The 21,515-nt window shown below is 37.1% G+C and overlaps 50 non-coding genes across 50 annotated transcripts; all 50 read left to right on the top strand.

Moving 5' to 3' along the window:
* The first annotated feature begins 261 nt into the window (after window positions 1–261).
* On the top strand, window positions 262–333 carry trnaa-cgc (transfer RNA alanine (anticodon CGC)). Its single transcript has one exon. It is a non-coding gene; the product is annotated as a tRNA-Ala (tRNA).
* Window positions 334–564: 231 nt separating this feature from the next.
* On the top strand, window positions 565–646 carry trnas-uga (transfer RNA serine (anticodon UGA)). The gene has a single exon. It is a non-coding gene; the product is annotated as a tRNA-Ser (tRNA).
* Window positions 647–931: 285 nt separating this feature from the next.
* trnaa-cgc (transfer RNA alanine (anticodon CGC)) lies at window positions 932–1,003 on the top strand. Its single transcript has one exon. It is a non-coding gene; the product is annotated as a tRNA-Ala (tRNA).
* Window positions 1,004–1,234: 231 nt separating this feature from the next.
* Window positions 1,235–1,316, top strand: trnas-uga (transfer RNA serine (anticodon UGA)). The gene has a single exon. It is a non-coding gene; the product is annotated as a tRNA-Ser (tRNA).
* A 495-nt stretch (window positions 1,317–1,811) lies between these two features.
* trnaa-cgc (transfer RNA alanine (anticodon CGC)) lies at window positions 1,812–1,883 on the top strand. The gene has a single exon. It is a non-coding gene; the product is annotated as a tRNA-Ala (tRNA).
* Window positions 1,884–2,114: 231 nt separating this feature from the next.
* Window positions 2,115–2,196, top strand: trnas-uga (transfer RNA serine (anticodon UGA)). Its single transcript has one exon. It is a non-coding gene; the product is annotated as a tRNA-Ser (tRNA).
* Window positions 2,197–2,693: 497 nt separating this feature from the next.
* trnaa-cgc (transfer RNA alanine (anticodon CGC)) lies at window positions 2,694–2,765 on the top strand. The gene has a single exon. It is a non-coding gene; the product is annotated as a tRNA-Ala (tRNA).
* A 231-nt stretch (window positions 2,766–2,996) lies between these two features.
* On the top strand, window positions 2,997–3,078 carry trnas-uga (transfer RNA serine (anticodon UGA)). Its single transcript has one exon. It is a non-coding gene; the product is annotated as a tRNA-Ser (tRNA).
* A 503-nt stretch (window positions 3,079–3,581) lies between these two features.
* trnaa-cgc (transfer RNA alanine (anticodon CGC)) lies at window positions 3,582–3,653 on the top strand. Its single transcript has one exon. It is a non-coding gene; the product is annotated as a tRNA-Ala (tRNA).
* Window positions 3,654–3,884: 231 nt separating this feature from the next.
* On the top strand, window positions 3,885–3,966 carry trnas-uga (transfer RNA serine (anticodon UGA)). Its single transcript has one exon. It is a non-coding gene; the product is annotated as a tRNA-Ser (tRNA).
* Window positions 3,967–4,445: 479 nt separating this feature from the next.
* On the top strand, window positions 4,446–4,517 carry trnaa-cgc (transfer RNA alanine (anticodon CGC)). Its single transcript has one exon. It is a non-coding gene; the product is annotated as a tRNA-Ala (tRNA).
* Window positions 4,518–4,748: 231 nt separating this feature from the next.
* trnas-uga (transfer RNA serine (anticodon UGA)) lies at window positions 4,749–4,830 on the top strand. Its single transcript has one exon. It is a non-coding gene; the product is annotated as a tRNA-Ser (tRNA).
* Window positions 4,831–5,309: 479 nt separating this feature from the next.
* On the top strand, window positions 5,310–5,381 carry trnaa-cgc (transfer RNA alanine (anticodon CGC)). The gene has a single exon. It is a non-coding gene; the product is annotated as a tRNA-Ala (tRNA).
* Window positions 5,382–5,612: 231 nt separating this feature from the next.
* On the top strand, window positions 5,613–5,694 carry trnas-uga (transfer RNA serine (anticodon UGA)). The gene has a single exon. It is a non-coding gene; the product is annotated as a tRNA-Ser (tRNA).
* A 495-nt stretch (window positions 5,695–6,189) lies between these two features.
* Window positions 6,190–6,261, top strand: trnaa-cgc (transfer RNA alanine (anticodon CGC)). The gene has a single exon. It is a non-coding gene; the product is annotated as a tRNA-Ala (tRNA).
* A 231-nt stretch (window positions 6,262–6,492) lies between these two features.
* Window positions 6,493–6,574, top strand: trnas-uga (transfer RNA serine (anticodon UGA)). The gene has a single exon. It is a non-coding gene; the product is annotated as a tRNA-Ser (tRNA).
* Window positions 6,575–6,956: 382 nt separating this feature from the next.
* Window positions 6,957–7,028, top strand: trnaa-cgc (transfer RNA alanine (anticodon CGC)). The gene has a single exon. It is a non-coding gene; the product is annotated as a tRNA-Ala (tRNA).
* Window positions 7,029–7,259: 231 nt separating this feature from the next.
* On the top strand, window positions 7,260–7,341 carry trnas-uga (transfer RNA serine (anticodon UGA)). Its single transcript has one exon. It is a non-coding gene; the product is annotated as a tRNA-Ser (tRNA).
* A 285-nt stretch (window positions 7,342–7,626) lies between these two features.
* Window positions 7,627–7,698, top strand: trnaa-cgc (transfer RNA alanine (anticodon CGC)). Its single transcript has one exon. It is a non-coding gene; the product is annotated as a tRNA-Ala (tRNA).
* A 231-nt stretch (window positions 7,699–7,929) lies between these two features.
* Window positions 7,930–8,011, top strand: trnas-uga (transfer RNA serine (anticodon UGA)). Its single transcript has one exon. It is a non-coding gene; the product is annotated as a tRNA-Ser (tRNA).
* A 495-nt stretch (window positions 8,012–8,506) lies between these two features.
* On the top strand, window positions 8,507–8,578 carry trnaa-cgc (transfer RNA alanine (anticodon CGC)). The gene has a single exon. It is a non-coding gene; the product is annotated as a tRNA-Ala (tRNA).
* Window positions 8,579–8,809: 231 nt separating this feature from the next.
* On the top strand, window positions 8,810–8,891 carry trnas-uga (transfer RNA serine (anticodon UGA)). The gene has a single exon. It is a non-coding gene; the product is annotated as a tRNA-Ser (tRNA).
* Window positions 8,892–9,170: 279 nt separating this feature from the next.
* Window positions 9,171–9,242, top strand: trnaa-cgc (transfer RNA alanine (anticodon CGC)). Its single transcript has one exon. It is a non-coding gene; the product is annotated as a tRNA-Ala (tRNA).
* Window positions 9,243–9,473: 231 nt separating this feature from the next.
* trnas-uga (transfer RNA serine (anticodon UGA)) lies at window positions 9,474–9,555 on the top strand. The gene has a single exon. It is a non-coding gene; the product is annotated as a tRNA-Ser (tRNA).
* A 479-nt stretch (window positions 9,556–10,034) lies between these two features.
* trnaa-cgc (transfer RNA alanine (anticodon CGC)) lies at window positions 10,035–10,106 on the top strand. Its single transcript has one exon. It is a non-coding gene; the product is annotated as a tRNA-Ala (tRNA).
* A 231-nt stretch (window positions 10,107–10,337) lies between these two features.
* trnas-uga (transfer RNA serine (anticodon UGA)) lies at window positions 10,338–10,419 on the top strand. Its single transcript has one exon. It is a non-coding gene; the product is annotated as a tRNA-Ser (tRNA).
* Window positions 10,420–10,914: 495 nt separating this feature from the next.
* On the top strand, window positions 10,915–10,986 carry trnaa-cgc (transfer RNA alanine (anticodon CGC)). Its single transcript has one exon. It is a non-coding gene; the product is annotated as a tRNA-Ala (tRNA).
* A 231-nt stretch (window positions 10,987–11,217) lies between these two features.
* On the top strand, window positions 11,218–11,299 carry trnas-uga (transfer RNA serine (anticodon UGA)). Its single transcript has one exon. It is a non-coding gene; the product is annotated as a tRNA-Ser (tRNA).
* A 382-nt stretch (window positions 11,300–11,681) lies between these two features.
* On the top strand, window positions 11,682–11,753 carry trnaa-cgc (transfer RNA alanine (anticodon CGC)). The gene has a single exon. It is a non-coding gene; the product is annotated as a tRNA-Ala (tRNA).
* Window positions 11,754–11,984: 231 nt separating this feature from the next.
* Window positions 11,985–12,066, top strand: trnas-uga (transfer RNA serine (anticodon UGA)). Its single transcript has one exon. It is a non-coding gene; the product is annotated as a tRNA-Ser (tRNA).
* A 285-nt stretch (window positions 12,067–12,351) lies between these two features.
* Window positions 12,352–12,423, top strand: trnaa-cgc (transfer RNA alanine (anticodon CGC)). The gene has a single exon. It is a non-coding gene; the product is annotated as a tRNA-Ala (tRNA).
* Window positions 12,424–12,654: 231 nt separating this feature from the next.
* Window positions 12,655–12,736, top strand: trnas-uga (transfer RNA serine (anticodon UGA)). Its single transcript has one exon. It is a non-coding gene; the product is annotated as a tRNA-Ser (tRNA).
* A 495-nt stretch (window positions 12,737–13,231) lies between these two features.
* Window positions 13,232–13,303, top strand: trnaa-cgc (transfer RNA alanine (anticodon CGC)). The gene has a single exon. It is a non-coding gene; the product is annotated as a tRNA-Ala (tRNA).
* Window positions 13,304–13,534: 231 nt separating this feature from the next.
* Window positions 13,535–13,616, top strand: trnas-uga (transfer RNA serine (anticodon UGA)). Its single transcript has one exon. It is a non-coding gene; the product is annotated as a tRNA-Ser (tRNA).
* Window positions 13,617–14,113: 497 nt separating this feature from the next.
* On the top strand, window positions 14,114–14,185 carry trnaa-cgc (transfer RNA alanine (anticodon CGC)). Its single transcript has one exon. It is a non-coding gene; the product is annotated as a tRNA-Ala (tRNA).
* A 231-nt stretch (window positions 14,186–14,416) lies between these two features.
* On the top strand, window positions 14,417–14,498 carry trnas-uga (transfer RNA serine (anticodon UGA)). Its single transcript has one exon. It is a non-coding gene; the product is annotated as a tRNA-Ser (tRNA).
* Window positions 14,499–15,001: 503 nt separating this feature from the next.
* trnaa-cgc (transfer RNA alanine (anticodon CGC)) lies at window positions 15,002–15,073 on the top strand. Its single transcript has one exon. It is a non-coding gene; the product is annotated as a tRNA-Ala (tRNA).
* Window positions 15,074–15,304: 231 nt separating this feature from the next.
* trnas-uga (transfer RNA serine (anticodon UGA)) lies at window positions 15,305–15,386 on the top strand. Its single transcript has one exon. It is a non-coding gene; the product is annotated as a tRNA-Ser (tRNA).
* A 479-nt stretch (window positions 15,387–15,865) lies between these two features.
* trnaa-cgc (transfer RNA alanine (anticodon CGC)) lies at window positions 15,866–15,937 on the top strand. The gene has a single exon. It is a non-coding gene; the product is annotated as a tRNA-Ala (tRNA).
* A 231-nt stretch (window positions 15,938–16,168) lies between these two features.
* Window positions 16,169–16,250, top strand: trnas-uga (transfer RNA serine (anticodon UGA)). The gene has a single exon. It is a non-coding gene; the product is annotated as a tRNA-Ser (tRNA).
* A 473-nt stretch (window positions 16,251–16,723) lies between these two features.
* trnaa-cgc (transfer RNA alanine (anticodon CGC)) lies at window positions 16,724–16,795 on the top strand. The gene has a single exon. It is a non-coding gene; the product is annotated as a tRNA-Ala (tRNA).
* Window positions 16,796–17,026: 231 nt separating this feature from the next.
* Window positions 17,027–17,108, top strand: trnas-uga (transfer RNA serine (anticodon UGA)). The gene has a single exon. It is a non-coding gene; the product is annotated as a tRNA-Ser (tRNA).
* Window positions 17,109–17,805: 697 nt separating this feature from the next.
* On the top strand, window positions 17,806–17,877 carry trnaa-cgc (transfer RNA alanine (anticodon CGC)). Its single transcript has one exon. It is a non-coding gene; the product is annotated as a tRNA-Ala (tRNA).
* Window positions 17,878–18,108: 231 nt separating this feature from the next.
* On the top strand, window positions 18,109–18,190 carry trnas-uga (transfer RNA serine (anticodon UGA)). Its single transcript has one exon. It is a non-coding gene; the product is annotated as a tRNA-Ser (tRNA).
* Window positions 18,191–18,669: 479 nt separating this feature from the next.
* trnaa-cgc (transfer RNA alanine (anticodon CGC)) lies at window positions 18,670–18,741 on the top strand. The gene has a single exon. It is a non-coding gene; the product is annotated as a tRNA-Ala (tRNA).
* A 231-nt stretch (window positions 18,742–18,972) lies between these two features.
* On the top strand, window positions 18,973–19,054 carry trnas-uga (transfer RNA serine (anticodon UGA)). The gene has a single exon. It is a non-coding gene; the product is annotated as a tRNA-Ser (tRNA).
* A 673-nt stretch (window positions 19,055–19,727) lies between these two features.
* Window positions 19,728–19,799, top strand: trnaa-cgc (transfer RNA alanine (anticodon CGC)). The gene has a single exon. It is a non-coding gene; the product is annotated as a tRNA-Ala (tRNA).
* A 231-nt stretch (window positions 19,800–20,030) lies between these two features.
* trnas-uga (transfer RNA serine (anticodon UGA)) lies at window positions 20,031–20,112 on the top strand. Its single transcript has one exon. It is a non-coding gene; the product is annotated as a tRNA-Ser (tRNA).
* Window positions 20,113–20,826: 714 nt separating this feature from the next.
* Window positions 20,827–20,898, top strand: trnaa-cgc (transfer RNA alanine (anticodon CGC)). Its single transcript has one exon. It is a non-coding gene; the product is annotated as a tRNA-Ala (tRNA).
* Window positions 20,899–21,129: 231 nt separating this feature from the next.
* On the top strand, window positions 21,130–21,211 carry trnas-uga (transfer RNA serine (anticodon UGA)). The gene has a single exon. It is a non-coding gene; the product is annotated as a tRNA-Ser (tRNA).
* Window positions 21,212–21,515: the final 304 nt, after the last annotated feature.

The following is a 21,515-nucleotide window of genomic DNA, read 5'->3' as shown; positions in this document are numbered from 1 at the left end:
CCCACCATTGAGTGATATGGTATTCTGCCTAGGTCAACGTGTTCTGTTCTACTAGCAAACTCAAAACAACAAGAATCTGTTTAATGTGGTATAATGCGACTCACAAGATCGATTTCAGACTGTCATAGTAAGTTTTGGCTTTGGGAAGGTCTCTATTTATTCTTTTCTCCTCATCGTTCTTCTATAGTAAGTAAATAAATATATAAATAAATATACATACATATATATCACCAAAAAAAAGTAAATTCTCTAGTTTTTACAGGGGATGTAGCTCAGTGGTAGAGCGCATGCTTCGCATGTATGAGGTCCTGGGTTCAATCCCCAGCATCTCCATTAGATATTATGCTCACATTTCAGTTGATTAAAACAATTCATGGGAAAGTTTAAATTTCGAGACGAAGAACCAACAAGGGAATGGAGAATCCATGTGTTGTTTAGTAAGTAGAGTTTAGATGTTTACCCATTCAAGTGTGTTCCACAAATGTGCTCTTTCTAATTCTCTATTCTAGCGCTTAGTCAATTATTATTTTTTCCAAATAGTCAATTTTCTGCTAAAAGTCCCGTGTTGTTGTGGCCGAGAGGTTAAGGCGATGGACTTGAAATCCATTGGGGTTCCCCCGCGCAGGTTCGAATCCTGCCAGCAACGAATTCATTTTTACCACTATCTCGTCCCACCATTAAGTGATATGGTATTCTGCCTAGGTCAACGTGTTCTGTTCTACTAGCAAACTCAAAACAACGAGAATCTGTTTAATGTGGCATAATGCGACTCACAAGATCGATTTCAGACTGTCATAGTAAGTTTTGGCTTTGGGAAGGTCTCTATTTATTCTTTTCTCCTCATAGTTCTTCTATAGTAAGTGAATAAATATATAAATAAATATACATTCATATATATCACCAAAAAAAAGTAAATTCTGTAGTTTTTACAGGGGATGTAGCTCAGTGGTAGAGCGCATGCTTCGCATGTATGAGGTCCTGGGTTCAATCCCCAGCATCTCCATTAGATATTATGCTCACATTTCAGTTGATTAAAACAATTCATGGGAAAGTTTAAATTTCGAGACGAAGAACCAACAAGGGAATGGAGAATCCATGTGTTGTTTAGTAAGTAGAGTTTAGATGTTTACCCATTCAAGTGTGTTCCACAAATGTGCTCTCTCTAATTCTCTATTCTAGCGCTTAGTCAATTATTATTTTTTCCAAATAGTCAATTTTCTGCTGAAAGTCCCGTGTTGTTGTGGCCGAGAGGTTAAGGCGATGGACTTGAAATCCATTGGGGTTCCCCCGCGCAGGTTCGAATCCTGCCAGCAACGAATTCATTTTTACCACTATCTCGTCCCACCATTGAGTGATATGGTTTTCTGCCTAGGTCAACGTGTTCTGTTCTACTTGCAAACTCAAAACAAAAAGAATCTGTTTAATGTGGTATAATGCGACTCACAAGATCGATTTCAGACTGTCATAGTATGCTATGGGAAGGTCTCTATTTATTCTTTTCTCCTCATAGTTCTTCTATAGTAAGTAAATAAATATATAAATAAATATACATACATATATATCACCAAAAAAAGTAAATTCTCTAGTTTTTACTATTTTACTGTTCTACTTGCAAACTCAAACAACAAGAATCTGTTTAATGTGGTATAATGCGACTCACAAGATCGATTTCAGACTGTCATAGTATGCTATGGGAAGGTCTCTATTTATTCTTTTCTCCTCATAGTTCTTCTATAGTAAGTAAATAAATATATAAATAAATATACATACATATATATCACCAAAAAAAAGTAAATTCTCTAGTTTTTACAGGGGATGTAGCTCAGTGGTAGAGCGCATGCTTCGCATGTATGAGGTCCTGGGTTCAATCCCCAGCATCTCCATTAGATATTATGCTCACATTTCAGTTGATTAAAACAATTCATGGGAAAGTTTAAAATTCGAGACGAAGAACCAACAAGGGAATGAAGAAACCATGTGTTGTTTAGTAAGTAGACTTTAAATCTTTACCCAATCAAGTGTGTTCCACAAATGTGCTCTTTCTAATTCTCTATTCTAGCACTTAGTCAATTATTATTTTTTCCAAATAGTCAATTTTCTGCTAAAAGTCCCGTGTTGTTGTGGCCGAGAGGTTAAGGCGATGGACTTGAAATCCATTGGGGTTCCCCCGCGCAGGTTCGAATCCTGCCAGCAACGAATTCATTTTTACCACTATCTCGTCCCACCATTGAGTGATATGGTTTTCTGCTTAGGTCAACGTGTTCTGTTCTACTTGCAAACTCAAAACAACAAGAATCTGTTTAATGTGGTATAATGCGACTCACAAGATCGATTTCAGACTGTCATAGTATGCTATGGGAAGGTCTCTATTTATTCTTTTCTCCTCATAGTTCTTCTATAGTAAGTAAATAAATATATAAATAAATATACATACATATATATCACCAAAAAAAAGTAAATTCTCTAGTTTTTACTATTTTACTGTTCTACTTGCAAACTCAAAACAACAAGAATCTGTTTAATGTGGTATAATGCGACTCACAAGATCGATTTCAGACTGTCATAGTATGCTATGGGAAGGTCTCTATTTATTCTTTTCTCCTCATAGTTCTTCTATAGTAAGTAAATAAATATATAAATAAATATACATACATATATATCACCAAAAAAAAGTAAATTCTCTAGTTTTTACAGGGGATGTAGCTCAGTGGTAGAGCGCATGCTTCGCATGTATGAGGTCCTGGGTTCAATCCCCAGCATCTCCATTAGATATTATGCTCACATTTCAGTTGATTAAAACAATTCATGGGAAAGTTTAAATTTCGAGACGAAGAACCAACAAGGGAATGGAGAATCCATGTGTTGTTTAGTAAGAAGACTTTAAATCTTTACCCAATCAAGTGTGTTCCACAAATGTGCTCTTTCTAATTCTCTATTCTAGCGCTTAGTCAATTATTATTTTTTCCAAATAGTCAATTTTCTGCTAAAAGTCCCGTGTTGTTGTGGCCGAGAGGTTAAGGCGATGGACTTGAAATCCATTGGGGTTCCCCCGCGCAGGTTCAAATCCTGCCAGCAACGAATTCGTTTTTACCACTATCTCGTCCCACCATTGAGTGATATGGTATTCTGCCTAGGTCAACGTGTTCTGTTCTACTAGCAAACTCAGAACAACGAGAATCTGTTTAATGTGGCATAATGCGACTCACAAGATCGATTTCAGACTGTCATAGTAAGTTTTGGCTTTGGGAAGGTCTCTATTTATTCTTTTCTCCTCATAGTTCTTCTATAGTAAGTAAATAAATATATAAATAAATATACATACATATATATCACCAAAAAAAAGTAAATTCTCTAGTTTTTACTATTTTACTGTTCTACTTGCAAACTCAAAACAACAAGAATCTGTTTAATGTGGTATAATGCGACTCACAAGATCGATTTCAGACTGTCATAGTATGCTATGGGAAGGTCTCTATTTATTCTTTTCTCCTCATAGTTCTTCTATAGTAAGTAAATAAATATATAAATAAATATACATACATATATATCACCAAAAAAAAGTAAATTCTCTAGTTTTTACAGGGGATGTAGCTCAGTGGTAGAGCGCATGCTTCGCATGTATGAGGTCCTGCGTTCAATCCCCAGCATCTCCATTAGACATTATGCTCACATTTCAGTTGATTAAAACAATTCATGGGAAAGTTTAAATTTCGAGACGAAGAACCAACAAGGGAATGGAGAATCCATGTGTTGTTTAGTAAGTAGAGTTTAGATGTTTACCCATTCAAGTGTGTTCCACAAATGTGCTCTTTCTAATTCTCTATTCTAGCGCTTAGTCAATTATTATTTTTTCCAAATAGTCAATTTTCTGCTGAAAGTCCCGTGTTGTTGTGGCCGAGAGGTTAAGGCGATGGACTTGAAATCCATTGGGGTTCCCCCGCGCAGGTTCGAATCCTGCCAGCAACGAATTCATTTTTACCACTATCTCGTCCCACCATTGAGTGATATGGTATTCTGCCTAGGTCAACGTGTTCTGTTCTACTTGCAAATCCTGCCAGCAACGAATTCATTTTTACCACTATCTCGTCCCACCATTGAGTGATATGGTATTCTGCCTAGGTCAACGTGTTCTGTTCTACTTGCAAATCCTGCCAGCAACGAATTCATTTTTACCACTATCTCGTCCCACCATTGAGTGATATGGTATTCTGCCTAGGTCAACGTGTTCTGTTCTACTAGCAAACTCAAAACAACAAGAATCTGTTTAATGTGGTATAATGCGACTCACAAGATCGATTTCAGACTGTCATAGTAAGTTTTGGCTTTGGGAAGGTCTCTATTTATTCTTTTCTCCTCATAGTTCTTCTATAGTAAGTAAATAAATATATAAATAAATATACATACATATATATCACCAAAAAAAAGTAAATTCTCTAGTTTTTACAGGGGATGTAGCTCAGTGGTAGAGCGCATGCTTCGCATGTATGAGGTCCTGGGTTCAATCCCCAGCATCTCCATTAGATATTATGCTCACATTTCAGTTGATTAAAACAATTCATGGGAAAGTTTAAATTTCGAGACGAAGAACCAACAAGGGAATGGAGAATCCATGTGTTGTTTAGTAAGTAGAGTTTAGATGTTTACCCATTCAAGTGTGTTCCACAAATGTGCTCTTTCTAATTCTCTATTCTAGCGCTTAGTCAATTATTATTTTTTCCAAATAGTCAATTTTCTGCTAAAAGTCCCGTGTTGTTGTGGCCGAGAGGTTAAGGCGATGGACTTGAAATCCATTGGGGTTCCCCCGCGCAGGTTCGAATCCTGCCAGCAACGAATTCGTTTTTACCACTATCTCGTCCCACCATTGAGTGATATGGTATTCTGCCTAGGTCAACGTGTTCTGTTCTACTTGCAAATCCTGCCAGCAACGAATTCATTTTTACCACTATCTCGTCCCACCATTGAGTGATATGGTATTCTGCCTAGGTCAACGTGTTCTGTTCTACTTGCAAATCCTGCCAGCAACGAATTCATTTTTACCACTATCTCGTCCCACCATTGAGTGATATGGTATTCTGCCTAGGTCAACGTGTTCTGTTCTACTAGCAAACTCAGAACAACGAGAATCTGTTTAATGTGGCATAATGCGACTCACAAGATCGATTTCAGACTGTCATAGTAAGTTTTGGCTTTGGGAAGGTCTCTATTTATTCTTTTCTCCTCATAGTTCTTCTATAGTAAGTGAATAAATATATAAATAAATATACATTCATATATATCACCAAAAAAAAGTAAATTCTGTAGTTTTTACAGGGGATGTAGCTCAGTGGTAGACCGCATGCTTCGCATGTATGAGGTCCTGGGTTCAATCCCCAGCATCTCCATTAGATATTATGCTCACATTTCAGTTGATTAAAACAATTCATGGGAAAGTTTAAATTTCGAGACGAAGAACCAACAAGGGAATGGAGAATCCATGTGTTGTTTAGTAAGTAGAGTTTAGATGTTTACCCATTCAAGTGTGTTCCACAAATGTGCTCTCTCTAATTCTCTATTCTAGCGCTTAGTCAATTATTATTTTTTCCAAATAGTCAATTTTCTGCTGAAAGTCCCGTGTTGTTGTGGCCGAGAGGTTAAGGCGATGGACTTGAAATCCATTGGGGTTCCCCCGCGCAGGTTCGAATCCTGCCAGCAACGAATTCATTTTTACCACTATCTCGTCCCACCATTGAGTGATATGGTTTTCTGCCTAGGTCAACGTGTTCTGTTCTACTTGCAAACTCAAAACAACAAGAATCTGTTTAATGTGGTATAATGCGACTCACAAGATCGATTTCAGACTGTCATAGTATGCTATGGGAAGGTCTCTATTTATTCTTTTCTCCTCATAGCTCTCTATAGTAAGTAAATAAATATATAAATAAATATACATACATATATATCACCAAAAAAAAGTAAATTCTCTAGTTTTTACTATTTTACTGTTCTACTTGCAAACTCAAACAACAAGAATCTGTTTAATGTGGTATAATGCGACTCACAAGATCGATTTCAGACTGTCATAGTATGCTATGGGAAGGTCTCTATTTATTCTTTTCTCCTCATAGTTCTTCTATAGTAAGTAAATAAATATATAAATAAATATACATACATATATATCACCAAAAAAAAGTAAATTCTCTAGTTTTTACAGGGGATGTAGCTCAGTGGTAGAGCGCATGCTTCGCATGTATGAGGTCCTGGGTTCAATCCCCAGCATCTCCATTAGATCTTATGCTCACATTTTAGTTGATGAAAACAATTCATTAGAAAGTTTAAATTTTGAGACGAAGAACCAACAAGGGAAAGGAGAAACCATGTGTTGTTTAGTAAGTAGAGTTTAAATCTTTACCCAATCAAGTGTGTTCCACAAATGTGCTCTTTCTAATTCTCTATTCTAGCGCTTAGTCAATTATTATTTTTTCCAAATAGTCAATTTTCTGCTAAAAGTCCCGTGTTGTTGTGGCCGAGAGGTTAAGGCGATGGACTTGAAATCCATTGGGGTTCCCCCGCGCAGGTTCGAATCCTGCCAGCAACGAATTCATTTTTACCACTATCTCGTCCCACCATTGAGTGATATGGTATTCTGCCTAGGTCAACGTGTTCTGTTCTACTTGCAAATCCTGCCAGCAACGAATTCATTTTTACCACTATCTCGTCCCACCATTGAGTGATATGGTATTCTGCCTAGGTCAACGTGTTCTGTTCTACTAGCAAACTCAAAACAACAAGAATCTGTTTAATGTGGTATAATGCGACTCACAAGATCGATTTCAGACTGTCATAGTAAGTTTTGGCTTTGGGAAGGTCTCTATTTATTCTTTTCTCCTCATCGTTCTTCTATAGTAAGTAAATAAATATATAAATAAATATACATACATATATATCACCAAAAAAAAGTAAATTCTCTAGTTTTTACAGGGGATGTAGCTCAGTGGTAGAGCGCATGCTTCGCATGTATGAGGTCCTGGGTTCAATCCCCAGCATCTCCATTAGATATTATGCTCACATTTCAGTTGATTAAAACAATTCATGGGAAAGTTTAAATTTCGAGACGAAGAACCAACAAGGGAATGGAGAATCCATGTGTTGTTTAGTAAGTAGAGTTTAGATGTTTACCCATTCAAGTGTGTTCCACAAATGTGCTCTTTCTAATTCTCTATTCTAGCGCTTAGTCAATTATTATTTTTTCCAAATAGTCAATTTTCTGCTAAAAGTCCCGTGTTGTTGTGGCCGAGAGGTTAAGGCGATGGACTTGAAATCCATTGGGGTTCCCCCGCGCAGGTTCGAATCCTGCCAGCAACGAATTCATTTTTACCACTATCTCGTCCCACCATTAAGTGATATGGTATTCTGCCTAGGTCAACGTGTTCTGTTCTACTAGCAAACTCAAAACAACGAGAATCTGTTTAATGTGGCATAATGCGACTCACAAGATCGATTTCAGACTGTCATAGTAAGTTTTGGCTTTGGGAAGGTCTCTATTTATTCTTTTCTCCTCATAGTTCTTCTATAGTAAGTGAATAAATATATAAATAAATATACATTCATATATATCACCAAAAAAAAGTAAATTCTGTAGTTTTTACAGGGGATGTAGCTCAGTGGTAGAGCGCATGCTTCGCATGTATGAGGTCCTGGGTTCAATCCCCAGCATCTCCATTAGATATTATGCTCACATTTCAGTTGATTAAAACAATTCATGGGAAAGTTTAAATTTCGAGACGAAGAACCAACAAGGGAATGGAGAATCCATGTGTTGTTTAGTAAGTAGAGTTTAGATGTTTACCCATTCAAGTGTGTTCCACAAATGTGCTCTCTCTAATTCTCTATTCTAGCGCTTAGTCAATTATTATTTTTTCCAAATAGTCAATTTTCTGCTGAAAGTCCCGTGTTGTTGTGGCCGAGAGGTTAAGGCGATGGACTTGAAATCCATTGGGGTTCCCCCGCGCAGGTTCGAATCCTGCCAGCAACGAATTCATTTTTACCACTATCTCGTCCCACCATTGAGTGATATGGTTTTCTGCCTAGGTCAACGTGTTCTGTTCTACTTGCAAACTCAAAACAAAAAGAATCTGTTTAATGTGGTATAATGCGACTCACAAGATCGATTTCAGACTGTCATAGTATGCTATGGGAAGGTCTCTATTTATTCTTTTCTCCTCATAGTTCTTCTATAGTAAGTAAATAAATATATAAATAAATATACATACATATATATCACCAAAAAAAGTAAATTCTCTAGTTTTTACTATTTTACTGTTCTACTTGCAAACTCAAACAACAAGAATCTGTTTAATGTGGTATAATGCGACTCACAAGATCGATTTCAGACTGTCATAGTATGCTATGGGAAGGTCTCTATTTATTCTTTTCTCCTCATAGTTCTTCTATAGTAAGTAAATAAATATATAAATAAATATACATACATATATATCACCAAAAAAAAGTAAATTCTCTAGTTTTTACAGGGGATGTAGCTCAGTGGTAGAGCGCATGCTTCGCATGTATGAGGTCCTGGGTTCAATCCCCAGCATCTCCATTAGATATTATGCTCACATTTCAGTTGATTAAAACAATTCATGGGAAAGTTTAAAATTCGAGACGAAGAACCAACAAGGGAATGAAGAAACCATGTGTTGTTTAGTAAGTAGACTTTAAATCTTTACCCAATCAAGTGTGTTCCACAAATGTGCTCTTTCTAATTCTCTATTCTAGCACTTAGTCAATTATTATTTTTTCCAAATAGTCAATTTTCTGCTAAAAGTCCCGTGTTGTTGTGGCCGAGAGGTTAAGGCGATGGACTTGAAATCCATTGGGGTTCCCCCGCGCAGGTTCGAATCCTGCCAGCAACGAATTCATTTTTACCACTATCTCGTCCCACCATTGAGTGATATGGTTTTCTGCTTAGGTCAACGTGTTCTGTTCTACTTGCAAACTCAAAACAACAAGAATCTGTTTAATGTGGTATAATGCGACTCACAAGATCGATTTCAGACTGTCATAGTATGCTATGGGAAGGTCTCTATTTATTCTTTTCTCCTCATAGTTCTTCTATAGTAAGTAAATAAATATATAAATAAATATACATACATATATATCACCAAAAAAAAGTAAATTCTCTAGTTTTTACAGGGGATGTAGCTCAGTGGTAGAGCGCATGCTTCGCATGTATGAGGTCCTGGGTTCAATCCCCAGCATCTCCATTAGATATTATGCTCACATTTCAGTTGATTAAAACAATTCATGGGAAAGTTTAAATTTCGAGACGAAGAACCAACAAGGGAATGGAGAATCCATGTGTTGTTTAGTAAGTAGAGTTTAGATGTTTACCCATTCAAGTGTGTTCCACAAATGTGCTCTTTCTAATTCTCTATTCTAGCGCTTAGTCAATTATTATTTTTTCCAAATAGTCAATTTTCTGCTAAAAGTCCCGTGTTGTTGTGGCCGAGAGGTTAAGGCGATGGACTTGAAATCCATTGGGGTTCCCCCGCGCAGGTTCGAATCCTGCCAGCAACGAATTCGTTTTTACCACTATCTCGTCCCACCATTGAGTGATATGGTATTCTGCCTAGGTCAACGTGTTCTGTTCTACTTGCAAATCCTGCCAGCAACGAATTCATTTTTACCACTATCTCGTCCCACCATTGAGTGATATGGTATTCTGCCTAGGTCAACGTGTTCTGTTCTACTTGCAAATCCTGCCAGCAACGAATTCATTTTTACCACTATCTCGTCCCACCATTGAGTGATATGGTATTCTGCCTAGGTCAACGTGTTCTGTTCTACTAGCAAACTCAGAACAACGAGAATCTGTTTAATGTGGCATAATGCGACTCACAAGATCGATTTCAGACTGTCATAGTAAGTTTTGGCTTTGGGAAGGTCTCTATTTATTCTTTTCTCCTCATAGTTCTTCTATAGTAAGTGAATAAATATATAAATAAATATACATTCATATATATCACCAAAAAAAAGTAAATTCTGTAGTTTTTACAGGGGATGTAGCTCAGTGGTAGACCGCATGCTTCGCATGTATGAGGTCCTGGGTTCAATCCCCAGCATCTCCATTAGATATTATGCTCACATTTCAGTTGATTAAAACAATTCATGGGAAAGTTTAAATTTCGAGACGAAGAACCAACAAGGGAATGGAGAATCCATGTGTTGTTTAGTAAGTAGAGTTTAGATGTTTACCCATTCAAGTGTGTTCCACAAATGTGCTCTCTCTAATTCTCTATTCTAGCGCTTAGTCAATTATTATTTTTTCCAAATAGTCAATTTTCTGCTGAAAGTCCCGTGTTGTTGTGGCCGAGAGGTTAAGGCGATGGACTTGAAATCCATTGGGGTTCCCCCGCGCAGGTTCGAATCCTGCCAGCAACGAATTCATTTTTACCACTATCTCGTCCCACCATTGAGTGATATGGTTTTCTGCCTAGGTCAACGTGTTCTGTTCTACTTGCAAACTCAAAACAACAAGAATCTGTTTAATGTGGTATAATGCGACTCACAAGATCGATTTCAGACTGTCATAGTATGCTATGGGAAGGTCTCTATTTATTCTTTTCTCCTCATAGCTCTCTATAGTAAGTAAATAAATATATAAATAAATATACATACATATATATCACCAAAAAAAAGTAAATTCTCTAGTTTTTACTATTTTACTGTTCTACTTGCAAACTCAAACAACAAGAATCTGTTTAATGTGGTATAATGCGACTCACAAGATCGATTTCAGACTGTCATAGTATGCTATGGGAAGGTCTCTATTTATTCTTTTCTCCTCATAGTTCTTCTATAGTAAGTAAATAAATATATAAATAAATATACATACATATATATCACCAAAAAAAAGTAAATTCTCTAGTTTTTACAGGGGATGTAGCTCAGTGGTAGAGCGCATGCTTCGCATGTATGAGGTCCTGGGTTCAATCCCCAGCATCTCCATTAGATCTTATGCTCACATTTTAGTTGATGAAAACAATTCATTAGAAAGTTTAAATTTTGAGACGAAGAACCAACAAGGGAAAGGAGAAACCATGTGTTGTTTAGTAAGTAGAGTTTAAATCTTTACCCAATCAAGTGTGTTCCACAAATGTGCTCTTTCTAATTCTCTATTCTAGCGCTTAGTCAATTATTATTTTTTCCAAATAGTCAATTTTCTGCTAAAAGTCCCGTGTTGTTGTGGCCGAGAGGTTAAGGCGATGGACTTGAAATCCATTGGGGTTCCCCCGCGCAGGTTCGAATCCTGCCAGCAACGAATTCATTTTTACCACTATCTCGTCCCACCATTGAGTGATATGGTATTCTGCCTAGGTCAACGTGTTCTGTTCTACTTGCAAATCCTGCCAGCAACGAATTCATTTTTACCACTATCTCGTCCCACCATTGAGTGATATGGTATTCTGCCTAGGTCAACGTGTTCTGTTCTACTAGCAAACTCAAAACAACAAGAATCTGTTTAATGTGGTATAATGCGACTCACAAGATCGATTTCAGACTGTCATAGTAAGTTTTGGCTTTGGGAAGGTCTCTATTTATTCTTTTCTCCTCATCGTTCTTCTATAGTAAGTAAATAAATATATAAATAAATATACATACATATATATCACCAAAAAAAAGTAAATTCTCTAGTTTTTACAGGGGATGTAGCTCAGTGGTAGAGCGCATGCTTCGCATGTATGAGGTCCTGGGTTCAATCCCCAGCATCTCCATTAGATATTATGCTCACATTTCAGTTGATTAAAACAATTCATGGGAAAGTTTAAATTTCGAGACGAAGAACCAACAAGGGAATGGAGAATCCATGTGTTGTTTAGTAAGTAGAGTTTAGATGTTTACCCATTCAAGTGTGTTCCACAAATGTGCTCTTTCTAATTCTCTATTCTAGCGCTTAGTCAATTATTATTTTTTCCAAATAGTCAATTTTCTGCTAAAAGTCCCGTGTTGTTGTGGCCGAGAGGTTAAGGCGATGGACTTGAAATCCATTGGGGTTCCCCCGCGCAGGTTCGAATCCTGCCAGCAACGAATTCATTTTTACCACTATCTCGTCCCACCATTAAGTGATATGGTATTCTGCCTAGGTCAACGTGTTCTGTTCTACTAGCAAACTCAAAACAACGAGAATCTGTTTAATGTGGCATAATGCGACTCACAAGATCGATTTCAGACTGTCATAGTAAGTTTTGGCTTTGGGAAGGTCTCTATTTATTCTTTTCTCCTCATAGTTCTTCTATAGTAAGTGAATAAATATATAAATAAATATACATTCATATATATCACCAAAAAAAAGTAAATTCTGTAGTTTTTACAGGGGATGTAGCTCAGTGGTAGAGCGCATGCTTCGCATGTATGAGGTCCTGGGTTCAATCCCCAGCATCTCCATTAGATATTATGCTCACATTTCAGTTGATTAAAACAATTCATGGGAAAGTTTAAATTTCGAGACGAAGAACCAACAAGGGAATGGAGAATCCATGTGTTGTTTAGTAAGTAGAGTTTAGATGTTTACCCATTCAAGTGTGTTCCACAAATGTGCTCTCTCTAATTCTCTATTCTAGCGCTTAGTCAATTATTATTTTTTCCAAATAGTCAATTTTCTGCTGAAAGTCCCGTGTTGTTGTGGCCGAGAGGTTAAGGCGATGGACTTGAAATCCATTGGGGTTCCCCCGCGCAGGTTCGAATCCTGCCAGCAACGAATTCATTTTTACCACTATCTCGTCCCACCATTGAGTGATATGGTTTTCTGCCTAGGTCAACGTGTTCTGTTCTACTTGCAAACTCAAAACAAAAAGAATCTGTTTAATGTGGTATAATGCGACTCACAAGATCGATTTCAGACTGTCATAGTATGCTATGGGAAGGTCTCTATTTATTCTTTTCTCCTCATAGTTCTTCTATAGTAAGTAAATAAATATATAAATAAATATACATACATATATATCACCAAAAAAAGTAAATTCTCTAGTTTTTACTATTTTACTGTTCTACTTGCAAACTCAAACAACAAGAATCTGTTTAATGTGGTATAATGCGACTCACAAGATCGATTTCAGACTGTCATAGTATGCTATGGGAAGGTCTCTATTTATTCTTTTCTCCTCATAGTTCTTCTATAGTAAGTAAATAAATATATAAATAAATATACATACATATATATCACCAAAAAAAAGTAAATTCTCTAGTTTTTACAGGGGATGTAGCTCAGTGGTAGAGCGCATGCTTCGCATGTATGAGGTCCTGGGTTCAATCCCCAGCATCTCCATTAGATATTATGCTCACATTTCAGTTGATTAAAACAATTCATGGGAAAGTTTAAAATTCGAGACGAAGAACCAACAAGGGAATGAAGAAACCATGTGTTGTTTAGTAAGTAGACTTTAAATCTTTACCCAATCAAGTGTGTTCCACAAATGTGCTCTTTCTAATTCTCTATTCTAGCACTTAGTCAATTATTATTTTTTCCAAATAGTCAATTTTCTGCTAAAAGTCCCGTGTTGTTGTGGCCGAGAGGTTAAGGCGATGGACTTGAAATCCATTGGGGTTCCCCCGCGCAGGTTCGAATCCTGCCAGCAACGAATTCATTTTTACCACTATCTCGTCCCACCATTGAGTGATATGGTTTTCTGCTTAGGTCAACGTGTTCTGTTCTACTTGCAAACTCAAAACAACAAGAATCTGTTTAATGTGGTATAATGCGACTCACAAGATCGATTTCAGACTGTCATAGTATGCTATGGGAAGGTCTCTATTTATTCTTTTCTCCTCATAGTTCTTCTATAGTAAGTAAATAAATATATAAATAAATATACATACATATATATCACCAAAAAAAAGTAAATTCTCTAGTTTTTACTATTTTACTGTTCTACTTGCAAACTCAAAACAACAAGAATCTGTTTAATGTGGTATAATGCGACTCACAAGATCGATTTCAGACTGTCATAGTATGCTATGGGAAGGTCTCTATTTATTCTTTTCTCCTCATAGTTCTTCTATAGTAAGTAAATAAATATATAAATAAATATACATACATATATATCACCAAAAAAAAGTAAATTCTCTAGTTTTTACAGGGGATGTAGCTCAGTGGTAGAGCGCATGCTTCGCATGTATGAGGTCCTGGGTTCAATCCCCAGCATCTCCATTAGATATTATGCTCACATTTCAGTTGATTAAAACAATTCATGGGAAAGTTTAAATTTCGAGACGAAGAACCAACAAGGGAATGGAGAATCCATGTGTTGTTTAGTAAGTAGACTTTAAATCTTTACCCAATCAAGTGTGTTCCACAAATGTGCTCTTTCTAATTCTCTATTCTAGCGCTTAGTCAATTATTATTTTTTCCAAATAGTCAATTTTCTGCTAAAAGTCCCGTGTTGTTGTGGCCGAGAGGTTAAGGCGATGGACTTGAAATCCATTGGGGTTCCCCCGCGCAGGTTCAAATCCTGCCAGCAACGAATTCGTTTTTACCACTATCTCGTCCCACCATTGAGTGATATGGTATTCTGCCTAGGTCAACGTGTTCTGTTCTACTAGCAAACTCAGAACAACGAGAATCTGTTTAATGTGGCATAATGCGACTCACAAGATCGATTTCAGACTGTCATAGTAAGTTTTGGCTTTGGGAAGGTCTCTATTTATTCTTTTCTCCTCATAGTTCTTCTATAGTAAGTAAATAAATATATAAATAAATATACATACATATATATCACCAAAAAAAAGTAAATTCTCTAGTTTTTACTATTTTACTGTTCTACTTGCAAACTCAAAACAACAAGAATCTGTTTAATGTGGTATAATGCGACTCACAAGATCGATTTCAGACTGTCATAGTATGCTATGGGAAGGTCTCTATTTATTCTTTTCTCCTCATAGTTCTTCTATAGTAAGTAAATAAATATATAAATAAATATACATACATATATATCACCAAAAAAAAGTAAATTCTCTAGTTTTTACAGGGGATGTAGCTCAGTGGTAGAGCGCATGCTTCGCATGTATGAGGTCCTGCGTTCAATCCCCAGCATCTCCATTAGACATTATGCTCACATTTCAGTTGATTAAAACAATTCATGGGAAAGTTTAAATTTCGAGACGAAGAACCAACAAGGGAATGGAGAATCCATGTGTTGTTTAGTAAGTAGAGTTTAGATGTTTACCCATTCAAGTGTGTTCCACAAATGTGCTCTTTCTAATTCTCTATTCTAGCGCTTAGTCAATTATTATTTTTTCCAAATAGTCAATTTTCTGCTGAAAGTCCCGTGTTGTTGTGGCCGAGAGGTTAAGGCGATGGACTTGAAATCCATTGGGGTTCCCCCGCGCAGGTTCGAATCCTGCCAGCAACGAATTCATTTTTACCACTATCTCGTCCCACCATTGAGTGATATGGTATTCTGCCTAGGTCAACGTGTTCTGTTCTACTTGCAAATCCTGCCAGCAACGAATTCATTTTTACCACTATCTCGTCCCACCATTGAGTGATATGGTATTCTGCCTAGGTCAACGTGTTCTGTTCTACTTGCAAATCCTGCCAGCAACGAATTCATTTTTACCACTATCTCGTCCCACCATTGAGTGATATGGTATTCTGCCTAGGTCAACGTGTTCTGTTCTACTAGCAAACTCAAAACAACAAGAATCTGTTTAATGTGGTATAATGCGACTCACAAGATCGATTTCAGACTGTCATAGTAAGTTTTGGCTTTGGGAAGGTCTCTATTTATTCTTTTCTCCTCATAGTTCTTCTATAGTAAGTAAATAAATATATAAATAAATATACATACATATATATCACCAAAAAAAAGTAAATTCTCTAGTTTTTACAGGGGATGTAGCTCAGTGGTAGAGCGCATGCTTCGCATGTATGAGGTCCTGGGTTCAATCCCCAGCATCTCCATTAGATATTATGCTCACATTTCAGTTGATTAAAACAATTCATGGGAAAGTTTAAATTTCGAGACGAAGAACCAACAAGGGAATGGAGAATCCATGTGTTGTTTAGTAAGTAGAGTTTAGATGTTTACCCATTCAAGTGTGTTCCACAAATGTGCTCTTTCTAATTCTCTATTCTAGCGCTTAGTCAATTATTATTTTTTCCAAATAGTCAATTTTCTGCTGAAAGTCCCGTGTTGTTGTGGCCGAGAGGTTAAGGCGATGGACTTGAAATCCATTGGGGTTCCCCCGCGCAGGTTCGAATCCTGCCAGCAACGAATTCATTTTTACCACTATCTCGTCCCACCATTGAGTGATATGGTATTCTGCCTAGGTCAACGTGTTCTGTTCTACTTGCAAATCCTGCCAGCAACGAATTCATTTTTACCACTATCTCGTCCCACCATTGAGTGATATGGTATTCTGCCTAGGTCAACGTGTTCTGTTCTACTTGCAAATCCTGCCAGCAACGAATTCATTTTTACCACTATCTCGTCCCACCATTGAGTGATATGGTATTCTGCCTAGGTCAACGTGTTCTGTTCTACTTGCAAACTCAAAACAACAAGACTCTGTTTAATGTGGTATAATGCGACTCACAAGATCGATTTCAGACTGTCATAGTATGCTATGGGAAGGTCTCTATTTATTCTTTTCTCCTCAAAGTTCTTCTATAGTAAGTAAATAAATATATAAATAAATATACATACATATATATCACCAAAAAAAAGTAAATTCTCTAGTTTTTACAGGGGATGTAGCTCAGTGGTAGAGCGCATGCTTCGCATGTATGAGGTCCTGGGTTCAATCCCCAGCATCTCCATTAGATATTATGCTCACATTTCAGTTGATTAAAACAATTCATGGGAAAGTTTAAAATTCGAGACGAAGAACCAACAAGGGAATGGAGAAACCATGTGTTGTTTAGTAAGTAGACTTTAGATCTTTACCCAATCAAGTGTGTTCCACAAATGTGCTCTTTCTAATTCTCTATTCTAGCGCTTAGTCAATTATTATTTTTTCCAAATACTCAATTTTCTGCTAAAAGTCCCGTGTTGTTGTGGCCGAGAGGTTAAGGCGATGGACTTGAAATCCATTGGGGTTCCCCCGCGCAGGTTCGAATCCTGCCAGCAACGAATTCATTTTTACCACTATCTCGTCCCACCATTGAGTGATATGGTATTCTGCCTAGGTCAACGTGTTCTGTTCTACTTGCAAATCCTCCCAGCAACGAATTCATTTTTACCACTATCTCGTCCCACCATTGAGTGATATGGTATTCTGCCTAGGTCAACGTGTTCTGTTCTACTTGCAAATCCTGCCAGCAACGAATTCATTTTTACCACTATCTCGTCCCACCATTGAGTGATATGGTATTCTGCCTAGGTCAACGTGTTCTGTTCTACTAGCAAACTCAGAACAACGAGAATCTGTTTAATGTGGCATAATGCGACTCACAAGATCGATTTCAGACTGTCATAGTAAGTTTTGGCTTTGGGAAGGTCTCTATTTATTCTTTTCTCCTCATAGTTCTTCTATAGTAAGTAAATAAATATATAAATAAATATACATACATATATATCACCAAAAAAAAGTAAATTCTCTAGTTTTTACTATTTTACTGTTCTACTTGCAAACTCAAAACAACAAGAATCTGTTTAATGTGGTATAATGCGACTCACAAGATCGATTTCAGACTGTCATAGTATGCTATGGGAAGGTCTCTATTTATTCTTTTCTCCTCATAGTTCTTCTATAGTAAGTAAATAAATATATAAATAAATATACATACATATATATCACCAAAAAAAAGTAAATCCTCTAGTTTTTACAGGGGATGTAGCTCAGTGGTAGAGCGCATGCTTCGCATGTATGAGGTCCTGGGTTCAATCCCCAGCATCTCCATTAGACATTATGCTCACATTTCAGTTGATTAAAACAATTCATGGGAAAGTTTAAATTTAGAGACGAAGAACCAACAAGGGAATGGAGAATCCATGTGTTGTTTAGTAAGTAGAGTTTAGATGTTTACCCATTCAAGTGTGTTCCACAAATGTGCTCTTTCTAATTCTCTATTCTAGCGCTTAGTCAATTATTATTTTTTCCAAATAGTCAATTTTCTGCTGAAAGTCCCGTGTTGTTGTGGCCGAGAGGTTAAGGCGATGGACTTGAAATCCATTGGGGTTCCCCCGCGCAGGTTCGAATCCTGCCAGCAACGAATTCATTTTTGACACTATCTCGTCCCACCATTGAGTGATATGGTATTCTGCCTAGGTCAACGTGTTCTGTTCTACTTGCAAATCCTGCCAGCAACGAATTCATTTTTACCACTATCTCGTCCCACCATTGAGTGATATGGTATTCTGCCTAGGTCAACGTGTTCTGTTCTACTTGCAAATCCTGCCAGCAACGAATTCATTTTTACCACTATCTCGTCCCACCATTGAGTGATATGGTATTCTGCCTAGGTCAACGTGTTCTGTTCTACTAGCAAACTCAAAACAACAAGAATCTGTTTAATGTGGTATAATGCGACTCACAAGATCGATTTCAGACTGTCATAGTAAGTTTTGGCTTTGGGAAGGTCTCTATTTATTCTTTTCTCCTCATAGTTCTTCTATAGTAAGTAAATAAATATATAAATAAATATACATACATATATATCACCAAAAAAAAGTAAATTCTCTAGTTTTTACAGGGGATGTAGCTCAGTGGTAGAGCGCATGCTTCGCATGTATGAGGTCCTGGGTTCAATCCCCAGCATCTCCATTAGATATTATGCTCACATTTCAGTTGATTAAAACAATTCATGGGAAAGTTTAAATTTCGAGACGAAGAACCAACAAGGGAATGGAGAATCCATGTGTTGTTTAGTAAGTAGAGTTTAGATGTTTACCCATTCAAGTGTGTTCCACAAATGTGCTCTTTCTAATTCTCTATTCTAGCGCTTAGTCAATTATTATTTTTTCCAAATAGTCAATTTTCTGCTGAAAGTCCCGTGTTGTTGTGGCCGAGAGGTTAAGGCGATGGACTTGAAATCCATTGGGGTTCCCCCGCGCAGGTTCGAATCCTGCCAGCAACGAATTCATTTTTACCACTATCTCGTCCCACCATTGAGTGATATGGTATTCTGCCTAGGTCAACGTGTTCTGTTCTACTTGCAAATCCTGCCAGCAACGAATTCATTTTTACCACTATCTCGTCCCACCATTGAGTGATATGGTATTCTGCCTAGGTCAACGTGTTCTGTTCTACTTGCAAATCCTGCCAGCAACGAATTCATTTTTACCACTATCTCGTCCCACCATTGAGTGATATGGTATTCTGCCTAGGTCAACGTGTTCTGTTCTACTTGCAAATCCTGCCAGCAACGAATTCATTTTTACCACTATCTCGTCCCACCATTGAGTGATATGGTATTCTGCCTAGGTCAACGTGTTCTGTTCTACTTGCAAATCCTGCCAGCAACGAATTCATTTTTACCACTATCTCGTCCCACCATTGAGTGATATGGTATTCTGCCTAGGTCAACGTGTTCTGTTCTACTAGCAAACTCAAAACAACAAGAATCTGTTTAATGTGGTATAATGCGACTCACAAGATCGATTTCAGACTGTCATAGTAAGTTTTGGCTTTGGGAAGGTCTCTATTTATTCTTTTCTCCTCATAGTTCTTCTATAGTAAGTAAATAAATATATAAATAAATATACATACATATATATCACCAAAAAAAAGTAAATTCTCTAGTTTTTACAGGGGATGTAGCTCAGTGGTAGAGCGCATGCTTCGCATGTATGAGGTCCTGGGTTCAATCCCCAGCATCTCCATTAGATATTATGCTCACATTTCAGTTGATTAAAACAATTCATGGGAAAGTTTAGATTTCGAGACGAAGAACCAACAAGGGAATGGAGAATCCATGTGTTGTTTAGTAAGTAGAGTTTAGATGTTTACCCATTCAAGTGTGTTCCACAAATGTGCTCTTTCTAATTCTCTATTCTAGCGCTTAGTCAATTATTATTTTTTCCAAATAGTCAATTTTCTGCTGAATGTCCCGTGTTGTTGTGGCCGAGAGGTTAAGGCGATGGACTTGAAATCCATTGGGGTTCCCCCGCGCAGGTTCGAATCCTGCCAGCAACGAATTCATTTTTACCACTATCTCGTCCCACCATTGAGTGATATGGTTTTCTGCCTAGGTCAACGTGTTCTGTTCTACTTGCAAACTCAAAACAACAAGAATCTGTTTAATGTGGTATAATGCGACTCACAAGATCGATTTCAGACTGTCATAGTATGCTATGGGAAGGTCTCTATTTATTCTTTTCTCCTCATAGTTCTTCTATAGTAAGTAAATAAATATATAAATAAATATACATACATATATATCACCAAAAAAAAGTAAATTCTCTAGTTTTTACTATTTTACTGTTCTACTTGCAAACTCAAAACAACAAGAATCTGTTTAATGTGGTATAATGCGACTCACAAGATCGATTTCAGACTGTCATAGTATGCTATGGGAAGGTCTCTATTTATTCTTTTCTCCTCATAGTTCTTCTATAGTAAGTAAATAAATATATAAATAAATATACATACATATATATCACCAAAAAAAAGTAAATTCTCTAGTTTTTACTATTTTACTGTTCTACTTGCAAACTCAAACAACAAGAATCTGTTTAATGTGGTATAATGCGACTCACAAGATCGATTTCAGACTGTCATAGTATGCTATGGGAAGGTCTCTATTTATTCTTTTCTCCTCATAGTTCTTCTATAGTAAGTAAATAAATATATAAATAAATATACATACATATATATCACCAAAAAAAAGTAAATTCTCTAGTTTTTACAGGGGATGTAGCTCAGTGGTAGAGCGCATGCTTCGCATGTATGAGGTCCTGGGTTCAATCCCCAGCATCTCCATTAGATATTATGCTCACATTTCAGTTGATTAAAACAATTCATGGGAAAGTTTAAAATTCGAGACGAAGAACCAACAAGGGAATGAAGAAACCATGTGTTGTTTAGTAAGTAGACTTTAAATCTTTACCCAATCAAGTGTGTTCCACAAATGTGCTCTTTCTAATTCTCTATTCTAGCGCTTAGTCAATTATTATTTTTTCCAAATAGTCAATTTTCTGCTAAAAGTCCCGTGTTGTTGTGGCCGAGAGGTTAAGGCGATGGACTTGAAATCCATTGGGGTTCCCCCGCGCAGGTTCGAATCCTGCCAGCAACGAATTCGTTTTTACCACTATCTCGTCCCACCATTGAGTGATATGGTATTCTGCCTAGGTCAACGTGTTCTGTTCTACTTGCAAATCCTGCCAGCAACGAATTCATTTTTACCACTATCTCGTCCCACCATTGAGTGATATGGTATTCTGCCTAGGTCAACGTGTTCTGTTCTACTAGCAAACTCAGAACAACGAGAATCTGTTTAATGTGGTATAATGCGACTCACAAGATCGATTTCAGACTGTCATAGTATGCTATGGGAAGGTCTCTATTTATTCTTTTCTCCTCATAGTTCTTCTATAGTA

This window comes from Pungitius pungitius, chromosome 21 (assembly GCF_949316345.1).
Source record: "Pungitius pungitius chromosome 21, fPunPun2.1, whole genome shotgun sequence".
NCBI lineage: Eukaryota > Metazoa > Chordata > Actinopteri > Perciformes > Gasterosteidae > Pungitius > Pungitius pungitius.
The sequence above is the reverse complement of the archived record's forward strand: the minus strand, read 5'-3'. Positions and strand labels throughout refer to the sequence as shown.